The 16,848-nt window shown below is 50.9% G+C and overlaps 1 protein-coding gene and 1 non-coding gene across 2 annotated transcripts in view; one reads left to right on the forward strand and one right to left on the reverse strand.

Moving 5' to 3' along the window:
* AFAP1 (actin filament associated protein 1) overlaps positions 1 to 11,922 on the reverse strand; it is a 175,953-nt gene extending 164,031 nt beyond the window's left edge. The window contains 1 exon segment of the mRNA XM_058301303.2: positions 11,837 to 11,922. The gene's annotated coding sequence lies outside the window, so the exon portion shown is untranslated.
* Positions 11,923 to 15,949: 4,027 nt separating this feature from the next.
* Positions 15,950 to 16,056, forward strand: LOC111761395 (U6 spliceosomal RNA). The gene has a single exon (XR_002794773.2). It is a non-coding gene; the product is annotated as a U6 spliceosomal RNA (small nuclear RNA).
* The last annotated feature ends 792 nt before the right edge of the window (positions 16,057 to 16,848 follow it).

The following is a 16,848-nucleotide window of genomic DNA, read 5'->3' on the forward strand; positions in this document are numbered from 1 at the left end:
CGGTTTCAACAGATGCAGGAAGCCCTGAGATCCAGCAGGCATCCCGGAGTAAATAAGCCTTCCAAATTTCACCTCTCTGCTCATACCCACTCCTGCCCCCTCCTCTGCAGGTCTTCTCCGCTCTTTTTTCCTGGCTCTTTTATTCAGCTCTAGCCCAAGGACTCAAGCCCCACGTGGAGGCTTGGAGCTCTGTCCCTCAGAAAAGCCGGTTCTTCGCCTGAACCCAGCCCTGTGGGCGTGGACCCACTGTAAGGACCCTCTCCTGAGGCTCGTGCAGGCAAGGGGTGGCCCAGCCCAATTCCTGGAGTCCTCAGTGAGAAGGCCACAGAGGAAACTCCCCGGGCAGCGGCCAGAGCCCGAAGTCAGCGGAACCCAGAGAAGCCAGGAGAGGCCGCCACGTGCGGTGCCAAGTGATGGGAGAGCAGAAAAGCCACGGGCCGAGGACCGCCGGCAGCCAGCCCGGTGCCACCATCTCGTGGGAGAAACAGCACTTGGATTTCTCCTAGCCTAAGACCAGAAGCCAATAAACTCCCTTTGTCGAGGCCAACCCATGGCATGGTACTGTTTTAGCAGCTGGGAAACAGACACATTTGGTAACCACTTCCCCAGTTTTCTCCATCTCTACCAAGACTGCTACTCCCCCCACTTCACTCGGGGCTCACTTAGGCCTTGCACCATGCAAAGCACTTCGTGTTCACATCTCGTTTAATATTTTTACCCTTATGAAATTGACATAGCATCCCCCATTTTATAGAAGAAGCTCAGAGAAAGTGACCTATCCAGGATTACACGGTACTGGTAATTAAGAGCCAGAGAGCCAGAATGCAAACCCGAGTCTGGCCAAGCCGTGGCTTTTCTGTTACACCTGGTTGCGTACCTAAGGTGCACTGGAAAACCTGGAGACCACCACTATGTCAGAGGCCTGAGAGATTCTTTTCACAGCCAAAGTGGGACAAAAGATGGTTCAGTCTTGGCGAGAGGAGATGGGTGGGAATCAGCAAACCCCTTTTGTTCTGTTAGGTTATCTCACTCAGGCCAGAGGATGTACCCATGCCTCACCTTTTCAAGTGAAAATCTCACACCCAGAGCAGCAGAGCTTTCTCTGTCTTCTCTCGGCACATCCACGATAACACCACCCCACCTGGCTGATAAGCACTGCTCCTCCTCCCCGGCTGCACCGTGCTGAACACCAGAAACTGAACAGAGGCTCTGTCCACCATCAGGAGGAGAGACGCCTGCCTTCCTCGTCTTGACAACTTACTGTTCTGCCCTCCAAGGTAAAGAGGATCCAGGTAAAGGCATCCAAGTGGGACCAGCTGTCCGCATGCTTCTGAGAGCTGAGCACCTGCGCTGCCCAGGTCCACTCCACAGCCCGCTTCCTCCTTTTCAGAAACCTTCTCTCCCACCGAAGTGCCCGGGCATCCCCTGTAGACGCCCGGCCAGCACCCGTCAGGCTCCAGCCTGTCGACTCAACACACGTCTGCCTCCCTCCCACTGCGCGCCTACGAGCTGCGCCTGGGCTGGAACTCTGATGTCTTCCCCTCCACGGAGAAGAGCTACTCCATAGTGAATGGATGAATGAATAAGTGAGTGAATGAAAGAATGAACGAATGAGCAGGAGAGCACAAGTACTTCCTACTGGCCAAGTCCAGCAAGGGACTCCCCGCAGTTCAACAGCCGGAGCAGCAGCGGAGCAGTGAAGAGCTCTGTTAAAGAGCGCTCCTGGGCAATCACATCAGCCCGGCGTCATAGCACATAAAGAGGCAGCGCGGCATGCTGGTTGCAAGCGCAGGCTTTGGAGCGAAGAGTTCGAATTCTACTTCCTAGGTGACCTTGAGCCAGTCACTCAACGCCTCCACCTCATTACCCTATTGTTATAGCAGATCATCTACCTCGTAGGGTACTGAAAAGAGAGTATATGGAAAATGTCTAGCACAAAGCCTGGAACACCCAACAAATGGAGGTAATGATGACAGTGACACTTCAGACAACCAAGGAGTTCAACAGTAATATCAATATCATAGCCTTGTTTTTGAACCATTCGATCTCCCTGGAGCTTGTTGGAGAGTGACTCTTGAAGGAGAGCATAATTATCCGGTATCCATGTGGAATCTGAGCCTCCTCTTGACATAGATGTGCAATGGACACAACCAATCCAAGGTCCACAGGGAAAATGTGACATTGGTGTGGGAAAAGTGGCCATGGTGGCTGCTGGGTGCGGGGAATGGGAGGAAGAGATGAGATGTGGAGGCAACTTGGAGTTGTCCTGGGTGGTGCTTCAGGGACAATTACCAGACATTGTAGATTCCCCCAGGGCCCACTGGATGGAACGTGGGAGAGTATGGGCCATGATGTGGACCACTGACCATGAGGTGCAGCGATGCCCAGAGATATACTTAGCAAATGCAATGGATATGTCATGATGATGGGAAAGAGTGTTGCTGTGGGGGGAGTGGTGGGGTGAGGGTGGTAGGGTTGAATGGGACCTCATATTTTTTGAATGTAATATTTTTTAAAAATGAATAAAAAAATAAAAAATTTTAAAAATTTAAAATTAAAAAAAAAAAAAAAGGAGAGCATAATTTAAAGAATTAACCCATCTGGAGAAAGAAATTTCAAGAACCCTAATTATGACCTCCGAATACACAAATCTGAATTAATTGGGAAGGAGGGATTTGGAAAATAAAACATCAGGCTGTATGGCCTCAATAATGTTATGCTTGGGTGTTCTTGAGATTACCACTTTCGCTTGTATTTCCACATCTAAGACTTAAAGTATCTGCGGTTCAGTCATCTATACAAGTGTGGGAAACTCTCAGCAGGCTTCAAATGTCACTCAAGATGCACGGCTCCCAAACCGTCTTTAGGCCTTGCCTCTTTTCCTCTTGGGGCGCCTGCCAAACATCTCTGGTCCTCAAACACTACCTAGGAGGCACCATGTCCAGCTCCCAAGAAGCTATTTCTCTAAACTGTTTCTGACCGAAAACTCTAGACTTGATGACAGCACCCCAAAACTAGCTCTCCCTAGCAAAAAATTACTCTAGTTCATCACAGCATCATCTAATCTCCAGGACAAGAATCCATCAATATCACTTCTTTTGCTCTTTTTAATAATTTTTATTTTTAAAAAATGGCCCAGAAAACAAGGGTTTTCAATGTCACTCATCTCCCCTCAGGTGCCCCCAAAAACACTGCCTCCCCCACTCCATGGCAGTCAGCTGTCATGTGCTAGGTCAAGGAAATGGAAACGGAGATTTCTAAACACCAAATTCGCCAACAGCAGCACCACCCAGGACACTGCGTGGGCAGCAGCACAATTTTAATCTACAAGGTAAGCAAAAAAAAAAAAAAAAATTAGCAACAACGTGACCGTGAATAGAAGAGAAATAGTTTAAGTTTACGTCTTTAAGGACACATAATGGTTGTATTCTAATACCTCCAAGGACTCAAAAGTATGCCTTTTTTTATATATTAGAAAATAGATAGTGGATTGAAAGGTTATTCTTTCCAACCATCCAATGGTTCAGGCTTTATCAGATAGCCAAGTCAAAAATCCATTTCAAGGTAAACCTCTCATCCAGGATGTAAAGAACACTAAAACCAAATAACAGCATTGTTGAAACAAGAAAAGGACGGTATTTTTTTTAATGTTTTCAGGGAATATAAAGGAGTTCATAAAATTAAAAATATTATAGCAATAAAAATTCATAGAAGAGCCTAGAGAAAAAGTTGAGGAACTTTCCCAAAAAAGAAAGCAAAGAGACAAAGAATTGGAAATACAGAAGAAAAGTATAAGAAATGTAACAGGACTCATGCTCAAACAGAGAACAGGATTTTACAGATGGAATGAGTCTGACATGTTGCCAACGCAATGAATGAAAAAATGACCCAAATGATGGTGCTAACGTCATGAAATTCTAGACACCAGAAGCACCGAAAAGACTGCCCAGGAGGAAATGCAGCTCACCCACAAAGGGCTGCTTTGCACGTACTGGCAGACTCATCGCGAGTGACAGGCAACTGAGCAAGATCTTCAGATTCTGCAGGAAAAGTATTTCTAGTCCAGAATGCTGTACCCAGCCAAACTAGCAGTTAAATGTGCGCATAAAATATTCAAGGATACAAGGTCTCAAAAAATCCTTTCTTAGAAAGCTACTGGTAAAAATGCTCTACCAAAATAATACGGTAAACTTTGAAAAGGAGGACTCCCATTCAGGGAGTAGGTGACAGGAATTTTCACAGTGACAGGAAAGATCTTGAGTCTATATGCCTAGAAAACAGCCAATCTAGAGCCCAGCAGGAGAAAGACAGGTCCAGGAAGAATTATCCTAAGAAAAGCATGAAACGGATAGACTGCCTGATGCACGTGAATATACACTGATGAGAGATTTATACTTGGAGGAGGTAGGGGAGGAAGGGGGAGGCATGTCAATAAATAACAGATACAAAGAAAACAAAGCCAGGCGATTATACACTCTAGAAAAAAGAAAGAAAAAAAAAACTATAAAAGGAAATGTAATCAAAACAGACCAAATATCTCAGCTATGAGTAACACATTACCATAAAAAGTGCTGCTTAATATTTGTTGCACCAAAACCTTTAACAAAATTGTCCTGGAAGGATGAAGGAGAAAGAAGTGGGCTACAGAGGAGAGGGTAGGATCAGTGCCCTAAATCCAGAGTAGGATGGCAACAACAACAAAAACATCTAGAAGAAATAGCCAAAAGTTTAAACTGCTTGCCTCTGGGGAGCAGGAATCAGGGTAGAGAAGGGGGGCAAATGGGGAATTTTACTGTTTTCTGTTCTACGCCTTGTATAACTCTTGACTCTTAAAACAATGTGCCTGTTTAACTTTGTTAAAAATGGATATTTTGTTCAAACAAAATCTGACACTAGACCAACAAGAATATTAGGGTACTTTGGAATCCAACTCCTTAGAAAATGTATGGAAAGCTATAAATCCTTTCCCCAGGAAACACACATATGCACATGCACAGAAAACTTCTGCACAGAATTTCAGGCAGTTCATAAATCCCTGATGACCAGATTAAAACTTTAGGATTATAGGTTCTGGGTTTACCGAAACTTCATTTTAAATCAGAGCTTGCCATTCTTCGCAAAGGAAAAAATATCTTAGCGAGAAACTATGGAAAATATTAACACGATAAAATGAGGTCATGTTTCATCTTATAGTACTTGGAGACCATCAGGGGTTGCTGTCTCCCCTAATTCCTACCTGCCGGTGAAGGCACAAACTTCATTTACAGGTCTTCGTTTCAGCCTTGAGGCGATTCAAGGCTCCAGCACTCAGGAGAGTGATCATTATTGGGTTGACTCAGCTGTTTTTATTCTAGAAATGGACATGGACTCGTGCACTTTTCACCATTGAAGAGTCCTTCATAGAAACCTTGAAAAGTCCAGAAGTCCAGGTCCCAAATTCCCCACATGCATGTTTTTCTAGCAAAGGGAAGAACTCTAACCACATCTTGGCAAAACTGTGATCACAGCCGTTCGTTTAAATACTCCAACACGCCAAGTGTAGCTTTCCTTCTGACTGACCTGTCTTCACTGCTATCGGCCTCCCCCACAGAGACGGAAAGAAGGTCCGAGGTCATTCACAAGCACCCTTGCCCTTTCATGGGGATCTTGCGGGCCACGCCAGTTTCCTGGAAATTTCAGAGTCTCAGCTTATTTATTTGCTAAATGAGGTTAATCACAACCTCACAGGATGTTGCAAGAAATCGATCAGGTTGCTGTGGAAGGCAGGACGGTGGCCCTTAAAAGAAGCCCCTTCCCTCAGCCCGAGCGCCTGTGGATATATTACACTGCCCAGCAAAAGGGACTTGGCTACAGGCTTGACAATAGGGAGGTGGCCCTGGATTTGCCAGGGGGGCCCAGCCTAATCCCATGCACCTTAAACACAGAAAACGCCCTCAAGGTGGAGGGAGAAGCGAGATGGGGCGGAAATGGACAGGGGGCTGCTGATTCTGAGATGTAGGGCCACGTGCAGGGACCAGAGAGCGGGCTCTAGGAGCTAAGCGCAGCCCCCGCCTGGCAGCCGGCCACCAAGTGCGGCCCTTGGTCCGCCAGCTTCAGGGACCCGAATCCAGCCACAGTCTGCAGGAGCTCGGAAGGGGATCCCCCCAGAGCCTCCAGGAAGGGCGGCGGCCCCGCGACACCTTCATTTTCGCCGGGTGCGACCCATGTCAGGTTTATAACCTGCAGAACTGGGAAGCAGTAAATGTGTGTTGTGTTAGCCACCAAGTGGGTGGTAATTTGTTACAGTAGCAATAGAAAACTGATGCAGCAACATATGCGAAAATTCCTAACAGAGGGTCTGCAACATCGTTGACATTCAATAGGAATCGAATCTTCTCCTTAAAGCAAAAGGCAGAGGTGGCCATAGCCCATCCCAAACAACTTTACAGACTTGCATTTAACTGAGTCTGATAAAAGCAGATCATTGCCCAGCAGACATACACATTTCAGGATTTAGCCATCACTACTCTTCCTTTTAAGTTATACATCTGCCTGATAAAGTTGAAATGCCACATAGGAGAATAAATGCTAGACTGCGTACACCAGCCAGCCCCAAACACTCCAGCCATTCCTCCCAGCCTTCAGCACAGCGCCCCGAGGCTAGACCAGGTCTGCTTCTCCCCTAGGCTGGGACTGGGCTCAGCACAAGGCAGCCCCGCATCCCCATCTCTTCGCAGCTCCGGCTTCTAATCTAGCCTGGTACTTGGGCAGATACTAAGGCATCTATGTCAAGGTGAGATAAACAGAGTACCTCAATGTTTGTGCCGTAATGTAAGTTCTGTGAGGACCAGTGCCATGTTTTGTGATCTTCTGTATTCCTCCCCCTCCCAAAGACCCTCCGGGGGGCCCTGGGGAGAAGCTGGTAGAGCAGAAGGAAAAAGGAGGGAGGGACCGAAAGGACTGGTAGTTGGGTACCGTCTGCACAAACAGCTGCCCACGAGGCTGGAGCAGAGAAGGAACCAAGCCCTGGCGCTTCCTGCTCACAGGCACTGCCGATTCAAAAGCCGACAGGTGGATGCTCTGCCCACATTGACTTCAGCTGCCCCCCCTGCCTTTCTCAACCTCAAGGTAGGTCACTTAGGAACTGACATGCCAAAAAATTATGCTGCATTAAAAGAAGCAGACGTGGCTCAACAGATAGAGTGTCTGCCTACCATATGGGAGGTCCAGGGTTCAAACCCAGGGCCTCCTGGCCCATGTGGTGAGCTGCCCATATGCAGTGCTGCCGCGCGCAAGGAGTGCCCTGCCATGCAGGGGTGCACCCTGCATAGAGCCGCCCCACACGAGAAAAAAAAGCGCAGTCCGCCCAGGAGTGGCGCCGCACACCCGGAGAGCTGACACAGCAGGATGACGCAACAAAGAGAGACACAGATTCCCGGTGCCACCGGGAATGCAAGAGGACACAGAAGAACACACAGCAAATGGACAGGGAGAGCAGATAATGGAGCGGGAGAGAGAAATAAATAATAAAATAAATCTTTAAAAAAAAAAAGACGCTGCGTGGGAATGTAAACAGTTGACACAGCTGTTAAGGGCTCAATTATGCACATTCCATCGCTTTGGAAAAGAGTAACAGTAACTGAAACATGACTTTGATGTTTCCCGCAAATGCTGAACTATCGAACAATACTGCAATTAAGGATAGAAAAGAATCCTAAATGAAATTGCCTCGCTACCTCAAAGTAAGGACCGCGGGGTATCAAACCCCTGGGGTTAAAAGGGAAAATCACATTCATTACATTTTTAATGAAGTATTTTTTAAAATCCTTGGAAGCACAGTATTTTATAATGTAAAATATTCCATTACATCATTGGATCCTCAAAACAATCTCTTAAGGTAGGTAAAAACGGTATCATTTCATTATTAATTAATTCTGTTTTACAGGTAAGGCAACTGAAGTTCAGAGAAGCACTGGCCTTAACAACGCCTCACGAGGGCCCGGTCTCCCATTCAAGTTTCCTGTTCAAAAGCACTCGACCAAGCTACCCTTTATATATTATTCATACTATAGCTTGTTGACATCCAAAAAGGTGTTTTGCAGTAGCTTGCAACAATAAACACCCATACAAGAAGAACTTCAAACTTGAAAAGGAAAAAGGAAAACCTCCCGGGAGATGGCCTGGCAGGCAGGGAGACTTATCATGCCTGGCGAGGGTAGAAAATAATACATAAAGGAAACAAGATAGTTTTTAGGCTCATAATCTGAAAAGGGCATGAATTTTTGAAAGCACTGGGATCTTATCAGCCACAAGAAATCTCGAAAAACCACAGTAATGACACCAAACCAAGGGTCCTTCCTGGAGAAGGTGAATGAAGCTCTTGGACTAAGCCCTACTCAGCACCAAGATTTACCTTCCTCCGTGAAGAGCAAGACAGGGCACCTGGGAAATGCAGACTTTAAAGCTGCTCTCCTCTAGCCCCAGGAACCCCCTTCCAGGAGACACTTCTTTTCCATGTAATCGATATAAAAAGCAAACCTGCTACAAATGAAATTACATGCTCTCAACACAGAACAAGCGGTAACAAGTTAACTTCCAGGGAAAACATTAATACACCTAAGGAAATTATATAGGAAATGCAGTTGAAGTTTTGAAGACCCTCCTAAAATGAGATTTCCTAACAGAATAAGCCACCTGTGGAAATCTCAGCCTCCACAGGAAGCACGGAACAAAGAACTTTTTTAAAATATTAAGACTGCAAATCAAAATAAAGACAAAAATGCTATTAAGTAAAAATTATCATTCAGTAGCAGCACTACTCTACCAAATAGCCACCCCAGGATTGAATTTATCTCATTATAATCATCCAAAAACTTTAGACTGCAGAGAAAGTGGTGTATCCTTTCTATAGACCAACACATCTCTCACAAAACGCCCACCTTACCAAAGGCAAACAGGAAGGGGGTGTAATATGTTAAAGGATTAATTACCATATTCCTTGAACTTGGAGCACCTTACAGGTCCTTTAATTTATGATGTAATTTTTTGCAAGCAGTCATTTTAAACTAGGCTTGTCAGAAATATACCCATCCTACAAAAGCTTCGCACACCTACTCAAGGCACTCCCCAAATTCCACTGATTTCAGACTCCCTAAAATAAAATCCTTCAGACACTGGGACATACTTCAGAAGCCTGCAGTTGGCCAATGTCATACGACACTTAAAGCATCAACAGAATGCTCCAGACAAAAATAAAAAATCCCGCACCAAAGAGCCTCATTAAGAAAAAAATCCACCACGTTTGAAACAGGGATGATAAGGCAAGTAAAGCCTGATAAAGAATGTGCAGGAGAGCCCAAATGGTCCTCCAAGTTCTCCAGGTTCCACCTTAGACGCCTGCCCTTAAGGCTGACACAAGGTCAGAGGTAAACATTTTTTTTAAAGAAATGAAAAACGAGAGAAAAAGAACCTTCACTTCGGCATCTGCATTTTCAAAGACCTCCACTCTTTCTGCCCTGGCCACTAACAGAGCTGCCCTCCGCTCGATGTGGTTGATAGAATTAAAGGCCCAGGGCTGGGGAGCAGCTGTGGCTCAAGCGATTGGGCTCTCATCTACGATATGGGAGGTCCAGGGTTCGATTCCCAGGGCCTCCTGGTGAAGGCGAGCTGGCCGGAGCAGAGCGCTGGCCCGTGTGGCGTGCTGCCCTGCGCAGAAGTGCTGGTCCACATGGAGCGCTGGGCGATGCAGAGAGCTGGTGCGGCAACAAAAAGAGACACAGAGGACTGACAATAAGAGACGCAGCAGTCCAGGGAGCTGAGGAGGCACAAGACATTGAGTGCCTCTTTCTACTCTGGAAAGTCCCAGAATCCGTTCCTGGAGCTGCCTAATGAGAAGACAAGCAGACAGAGAAAAATGCACAGTGAATGGACACAGAGAGCAGACAACAGGGGGTGGGAAAGGGATGAAATATATAAATAAATCTTTTTAAAAAAGGTCTAGGGCTGAGGTGGTTCTTAAAAATTACCTGGTTAAGATCCTCATAAATGAGGAAACTGAGGCCCAGAAAGGTGGTTTTGCCGGAACATCCAGTAAATTAATTCCAGAACCAGGACTAGACCCAATAAGTCCTAACCAAGCTGTCTATACTATGCAGCCAACACCAGGAATTAATAGAAGCGCAGATTTTAAATAACAGAAAATGCTTGGATTCATGGTCGAGAAAAAGGACCTGTCACTGAGCTGGACCTCTTGCCTGCTCTCCCTGCATTCCATCAGAGCATTTATCAAGCTGCCCACAGCTGCCCACGGACTACCCAAACCCTTGGAGACCATACATCCCCGGAGGCCCAAAGTTCAGGAAATCAGGGAAGGCTTCAGAGAGAGGGCGCCACAGAGACCACAGGAAAGGTGGCCGACGGCAGCCGGGGGGTGGACGGCGGGGGCCAGAGAGAGCAGGAGGTAGAAGAGCCAGATGTGGACAGGCCTGGCCTGGCTGCTGAGTGCGGGCCTCATGGCAGCGGTGGTCACTGCCACATGTTTGTCTTGTATGCACCGTCCTGTCCAGAAAGAACTTCAGGGTGGCCACTGGAGATCCCGGATCCGTCCCGGCGCAGGGCCCTGGCTCTCCTAAAAGGGAATGTCTGGCTTGTTTGAGTCTGCATCCCCTGGGGAACAGAGCAATGCCTGGGGTGGGAGCGCTGTTTGCTGATTATTTGTTTGAAGAAAGGATAAGTTCATGGATGGGCCTGCTGGGTGACAAGGGGCCCTAAGTCAGGCTGAGGCGGGATGGCGCCCGCCCACCACCGCCGCCCCAGCAATTCCTCCATAAATTGACCTCTGAGTGCAACGGCCTCGGCCTCGGCCCGTGGGTGTGGATGCTCCTGCTTCCGACGCTGTCTTCCAGCCGGCCAAATTCTTGGGGGAGCGTCCTCCACTCTCCCTGCACTGAGAGCTGCAAAATTAGATCTGGGTTTCCAGATTTTTTTTTTTTTCCTTCCCAATCCTAACGGAAGAAATCAAGAAGCGCCAGGCAGAGGGCTCTGTCCCTCCAGCCAGAGGCGGCTCCTGGAGAGCAGGAAACGCGGCGGCCGCCACCAGCCGGACGGTGGGCGCGGGGACAGCCCCGCGCCCCTGGGGGCGGCCTAGGCCCGGCCCTCCCCGCTGCCCCCACAAGCCCGCGCTCGCGGACGTGTGCTCATCTGGCAAATGAATCAATAAATAAAGGGGTCCGCCTGCGGTCCGACCCGGGCCAACTGCACCCTGAGCACAGTCCCCTGCACCCCGACGAGCGCCGGGACCCGCACTCGGCCCCACTAGAGACGCGGGACCGACCCCACCCCAAAAAAGGGCGACACCCCCAACCCGCGCGCAAAGGGGCGGGCTGCAGCCAGACGAGCTAGGGATCACAGCCGGGCACCCACGCGAGAGACAGGGGGCCCGAGCAGAGCCGCCACTCGCAGGGCGCCCGGAGCCCCCCGCGCGCGGGCCCACGGAGGGCGCCCTAGGCGCCAGGCGCACGGAGGAAGGGACAGAGGACCCCGCGCGCGGGCCCACGCTGGGTGGCCCCTGATGACAGGCACGCGGCGAGGGAGTCACGGCACGCCGGGAGGGCGCAGGGGCCGAGAGAGCGCGCTCCGCTCGCCCCGTGCCCGCGCCCCCCACGCGCGCGGGGCCGCGCAGGACCCTCGGGCTCCCCCGGGGCGGGACAATGCCCCGGGCCGCGCCGGGCCGCCCGGTCGCCGACCCGGTCCTGCCGGCTCTCGGGGCGGCGGCGCCTCCCGGGGCACACGCCCGGCCCGCGCCCCGCGCCCCTCGCCCCGCACGGCCCGCGGACCCCCGGCCCGCCGCCCCGCTCACCTCGGCCGCCGGGCAGCGCTCGCTCCTCGCCCGCGGCGCGGGGCCCAGGGGGGCAGTCGAGCCGCCGCCGCGACAATGGGGCCCCGGGGGCCGCTGCTCCGCGCCTCGGCCGCGTCCGCGCTCCGCAGCTGGGGCTCCGCTCGGCCCGCACCGCGCGGCAGGACCCCACCGCGCAGGCGCACTCGCCGCGCCCCGCCCCGCCGGCCGGGCGCCCAGGGCCCGCCCCCCGACCAATGGGCGGAGAGCCGAGCGGAGGGGCGGGGCCCGGGAGACAAAGGGAGGCGGGGCGGGGCGGGGCGGGGCGGGGCGGGGCGGCCCGAGGGTGCGGCTCCCGCATCCTCATCCCCGGGGCGGGGCTCGGCCCGACGCCCCCCTGTGCGCCACGGACACTCGCTAGGAGGTCTCGTCCTCTCCCGGCTTCAGAAACCGTCTCCACTCGCTGGTGGCTGTCGGATCGGAGACTCCAGCGCCGACCTCCCCGCACCCGCAGCCGGGGGCCCAGAGGCGGGTCAGACTTCGCGTGGCCAAAATAAAGGGCGTTTTCGGGCCCCGCCACCCGCGGCTCCCCTGCTCCCCTCTCAGCTACGGGCCCTCCGTCGGCGCAGTCGCTCCCGGCGCCCTTTCTCCCCAGCTCTGGAGCCCTCCTGCGCACCCCCACGCCTCTCAGGGCCCCCGGGGGCAGCAGCAGCTGGAGCTTGTCTCTGGTTCTCCACCTGCAAAGCGTGAGCCCCTCTGGGGCAGGGCAGGGGGCCCGAGAGTAATTCACTCCTGTGCCCCCTGTGGGGGCTCGGGGAAAAGCTGGGGCACACCCCAGCCCCAGCCCCCGCAGACGCACTTGCTCACCCTCGTCCACCCTCGTCCACCCTCGTCCACCCTCGTCCACCCTCGTCCACCCTCGTCCACCCTCGCCCACCTCCTGAAAGCCTGGCTTCTTAGATTTGCCAAGCGAGTTCCCCGGGGAGTGAGACGGCCCCTGCCGCTCCCCCGTCAGGCCCGCCTGTGGAGCGCGGACAGGATTCAGGAGAACAAAGTCCAGGGAGCAAGGGGGCCAGATGGTCCCCCCAGGCGTCAAGACTTTGCACCCCCCTCCCTGTCCCTGGGCAACTCCCCCGGCCTTCGAGTCTCACCCTGAATGTCCCTTTCCCCAGGAAGGCTTCTTGGCCACCCCTGCTCCAAATACAACTGTGACGACTCCCCCTAAATGGACTGCCAGTGCTGCCAGCCCTTGTGCAGGCAGAACCTGAGACTTGCTTCTACCCAACAGAACAGGGCAAAGGTGACGGAGGAGTTAGGGCATCTTCTATAAGGCTCCACCTCTGGGGACTGGAGAGCAAGAGAGAGGGTTCCATCTGCCAGCTTGGAGACACAGCCGCCTTGTTGGGAGAGGGCCTTTGGGGGAGCCCACCCGGCAAGGAACTGTGGGTGGCCGACAGCCAAGAGCCAGCGAAAGGCTGGACACGAATCCTCCAAGGGCCTGGATGAGCTGGGAAGCAGGTTCTTTCCTAGTCGCACCACCAGATGAGAGCGCGGCCCAGACAACCCCTTGAGTGAAGCAGGTGGGTCCCCGAGCAGAGGACTGGCTCAAAGTGCCACGCTCTGGACCCACGGAAACTGTGAGTTAGCAAACGGGTATGCAGTTCTAAGCTGCTACGTTTGTGCTGATTTGCTTTGGAACAATAAATGCTGAGACGAGGTCCCTTCCCCTTACACCTCACAGCCCCCTGATTTCCTCCTGGCATTTCATCACGATTGTATTTATTTGTCTAGCATTTCTCTTGTGTCTAGTCCGGAAGCCCCAGGAGAACTGCCATGGAAAGTGTCTTCGACACGCTGCCCCAAATGCTCAGTGCAGGTTTGTTTTAGAACTGGCGTTCTTAACCCTTTTTGTTGTTGTTCCATGGATTCTTTGCCAATCAGGCGAGAACTGCAGATCCTTTACTAAGTCCATACTGTACCGTGTATTATTTAACTTCAGTTCAAGCTCACGGGCCCCTGGCTAAACCCCTGTTTTAGAGGAGTTGGTCGATGGTAGACACTCCGGGTGCCTGGCACAGCTGTCCCTCCACCTCCCTTCTCCCTGCCATGCTCCAGAATGGAGATGGGAATCGTTTCCTGCATTTCCAGCTTCCCTGATGACCGGGGGTGGCCTGTGATGCTGTCGCACAAACAGAAGGGTTTTTGAAGAGGTTTGCTGGTCAATTTGGACTACCTCATGGGAGCTGATTGTTAATTGTTCAGGAATTTTGCGAGTCACTTTCAAACAGAGCTGTTACTTAAATTATGTGAACTTACGATTAAATATGTTAAAAACAAAGGTAATAAATACTTCAAATTCATCACTTCTTAGTTATTTCACCGTGGTTTTCTATTCTCTGTGCTCTCGAGGTTGTTCATGTCTGTTATACCCTTATGGTAGAAATACTGGATAATGGGGAGCCACAGGCAACTCTTCCCAACAAAAGAGTCAGTGAGAGCATGTTGGCAGCTTGAAATAAGACATGTGGGTGGGGGAATTTACACCACAAAAATAGACAACTGCTACAAATCAGAGCTTTCTTCCGCCCCCCCCCCCCCCCCCAAAGCTGGTTGTTGATGATTTACCAGCACACCCCGGGTCTCTAGGAAGATTTTGCTCTCTTGAAAAAAAAAAAAATAGACACAGCTGATACTGCTTCTTTCTCAGCTGCAGGGTTTATTACCTTGAACATATATCTGATGCCTGGAGCTATAGCAGCCATCTCGCAGCCAGGAGGGAAAGGCAAGAAAATCAGATTCTGACTCTCGCACTACTGAGCCAGTGAATCAGGACTAGCAATAACCTACCTCCACATTCACTGTTTTGTGGGAAAAACAAACCCCTACTTGCTTAAGGCACTACCAGTCCTTTTTTCTGTTACTTATGGACTTCCTAACTAACGTATGTGGGCATTCAACAAATATTGGCTGAATTAAAAAATGAAGAACTCAGCCCACCTCGGGAAGGTACGCTTAGAATCCTCTCACACGCCCCTGACCAGTGGCCCTCCAACCTGTGCTTCCACCTACTAACAAGTAGCTCACCACCCAGTGAACCAGTCCAGAGCTGGTTTAGGCAGCTCTGATTAGTAGAAAGTTTTCCCCCATGTGAAACTAAAATTTGGAGACTTCCTGGGATCCCCCAAAATAAGTTATGTTCCTCTTTTTGAAAATAGCCTTTCTGGTATAGAGAAAGTTTTAATTCTGTGGGGAAATAAATTAGGGTTTCTTGATCCAAGGGCCAGATAACCCAGTTTGTGGAAATTCCTGATACTATGAAGGGCAGGTTGGTGGAGTTAGTGGCCCCAGACCTCTTCGCAGACTTTTCGAACAACACGTCTCTGGAGGAAAAGAATTAATTATGAGCTCTGTGTTTGGCAAGGTAAGCTGCATTTCCATGACACGGTTGGCTCAGCCTTCCCCGATTCTGAAGCCCAGAGGGAGCAAATATCATCTATAGCAACTGGGCACCTATGGGAAACTCCAGGCCCAATTTAGATGTGATGTCAGCTCCCCAGTGCAGCGAAAGCCCGCGGGGCTTGCCGTGTAACAAACGATTCCCAAACGTTAAGGGCCTAAACAACCAATACTTATCATCTCCCGGTTTCTGTGGGTCAGGAGTCCAGTCCAGTTTAACTGGGTGCCTCTGGCGCAAGGTCGCTTGGGAGGCTGTGGTCAAGCTGCTGGCCGGGGCTCTGGAGGGCCGTCCCAGCCTGGCATGTGGCTGTCCCCCCAGCTGTCGGCCTCCCTCAGTTCCTTACACAACCCACAAAGGACAGCCACCTTCACTCGGAGCAACTGAGGGAGGGAGGGAGACGCTCACGTTGTAACCTCACAGGGAAGTGACTTCCCATCACTTTCACTGTCTTCTCTTGGTTAGCCCGGAGCCACTAGGCCCAGCCCCCACACAAGGGGAAGGGGCTGTATGAGGGTGGGGTTGCCAGAAGGCTTGGGGCCACGTAAGAGGCCTTCTACCGCAGCTGCTAAAAACCAACGATTTAAAAAAATCTTAAAATCAACCCTAGGAAACAAACACTCTGGAGAATAATAAAATTACAGATGTCTCATCAGAAACAATGGAAGCCAAAAGGAAATGGAGTGCTCACATTGGCAGCACATATACTAAAATTGGAACGATACAGAGAAAATTAGCATGGCCCCTGCACAAGGATGACACACAAATTCGTGAAGCATCCCAAATAAGAAACAAAACAAAACAAAACAAAAAAAGAAATGGAATGGCAGTTTTATAATGATGATTGGGGTGAAAAAACTGCCAATCAGCTCCTCCAAAATCTACCACTTGCAAGTCCTTTCTTTGGTCTTCTTCATTGCACGTAGCACAACATGAAAAACAAAAGCTTCCCAGAGGCCGGAGGCAAGCCGTGCCATGCACCACCCAGGGCCTTGCAGCATCCAGTGCCCTCGCTGAGGCTGGTGATTATGGTAAACACGGCGATGCCACGTCTTGGAGAACGCATACATTTGAGAGCATAAAGAGGCACCTCCTGAAACCAGCTCTAACACTTCATGACCTTGGACAAGTCTCTGAGCTTCTCAGAGGCTCAGCACCGTGACCTAAATGAGCTGCTCTAGGTAAACTGCCCCAAACAAAGTAGGCACCTAGAAGAGAGATGTTTCTTTCCTTCTCAAGCCGCCACCTTGCAAATGCCTCGTCATTCTTCAAAACCCAGCTCTGATGTCACCTCCTCCGGGGAGCCACCTCAGCTCCCCGGAACAGCATCCCTGCCTCTCCTATGTTCTCTGCTGCTTGACCAGCCTGCCCTCCGTTACTGCACAGAACAGCTCGCCCTGGCTGTCTCGACGCTTCCTGACCTAATCCATCTCTTTCCTGCAACAGTGAGCTCCTCCAGGACGCTCCCAAATTTGGGACTCGTTTTATCCCTTATCTCCCTGGCACCCACAGGCCACCTGGCCCCATAGTATGTGCCAGATGAATATTTGATCTTAGATTGCCTATTGGAAAATGAGTTGCC

Source organism: Dasypus novemcinctus, chromosome 1, assembly GCF_030445035.2.
Source record: "Dasypus novemcinctus isolate mDasNov1 chromosome 1, mDasNov1.1.hap2, whole genome shotgun sequence".
NCBI classification, from domain to species: Eukaryota; Metazoa; Chordata; class Mammalia; order Cingulata; family Dasypodidae; genus Dasypus; species Dasypus novemcinctus.